At 54.2% G+C, this 962-nt stretch overlaps 1 pseudogene; it reads left to right on the top strand.

The window, feature by feature from the left end:
- The window catches only part of LOC109820989, a 2,537-nt pseudogene continuing 1,576 nt past the window's right edge, over nt 2-962 (top strand).

Here is a 962-nt window from a genome sequence, read left to right on the forward strand (position 1 = left end):
CGCCGGTGTCTACACCCCAAGGGTTTCAGAAAACCTAACCGACTCCGTCGTCGATTTCAGGCTGACTCAGCTCGCCGCCGCCATGGCCGAGTCCTCCGCCTCCAAATCCGCCTCCTTCGACGCGACCACCGACCTCCTCGAGCTCTCCCGCGAATTCTCCGACTTCTCCAGCTTCAACTCCGACATCTCCGGCGAGCTTCAGCGCCTCGCTCTTCTCCGCGATGTTGACGCCTCTCCTCGGCATAAATGCACTAGCTCCGTCGACCTCGACGAGAACGTTGATGCCCTTACCCTAGAGCTCGTCGAGCCCGAGGTGAAACAATGCGTTGATATCCTCGTCGATACCTCCGCCGCCGCCGACGCAAAAGGCGGCGCTGCCGCGAAAATCCGGTTGCTGGCGAAGCATCGTTCAGACTTCAGAGCGGTGATCGGCGGTTCAGGAGCGATCGAAGCCCTAATTCCTTACTTAAAAAGCGTAGATCCGGTGATACAAGAGAATTCAGTAACAGCTTTATTGAATCTGAGCCTAGAAGAATCCAATAAAGTCCCAATTACTTTGGCCGGCGCAATCAAACCCTTAGTCTACGCGCTGAGGACTGGAACGACGACGGCAAAGCAAAATGCCGCTTGTGCCCTGCTTAGTCTATCGATGATCGAGGATAATAGGATCACGATTGGGGTTCTCGGGGCGATTCCGCCATTGGTGAGCTTGCTTGTTAACGGAGGAACTCGAGGGAAGAAGGATGCGTTAACGACTCTATACAAGCTTTGTTCAGTGAAGCAGAACAAGGAAAGGGCTGTTCGGGCTGGTTTAGTAGGCCCTTTAGTTGGGCTTATTGGAGAGCACGGCAATGGGATTGCAGAGAAGGCAATGGTGGTGCTTAGTTGCTTGGCTGGAATTTCTGAAGGAAGGTCGGCGATTGTTGAAGACGGAGGGATTCAAGTGCTTGTAGAGGCGTTAG

This window comes from Asparagus officinalis, chromosome 8 (genome assembly GCF_001876935.1).
Source record: "Asparagus officinalis chromosome 8, Aspof.V1, whole genome shotgun sequence".
NCBI lineage: Eukaryota > Viridiplantae > Streptophyta > Magnoliopsida > Asparagales > Asparagaceae > Asparagus > Asparagus officinalis.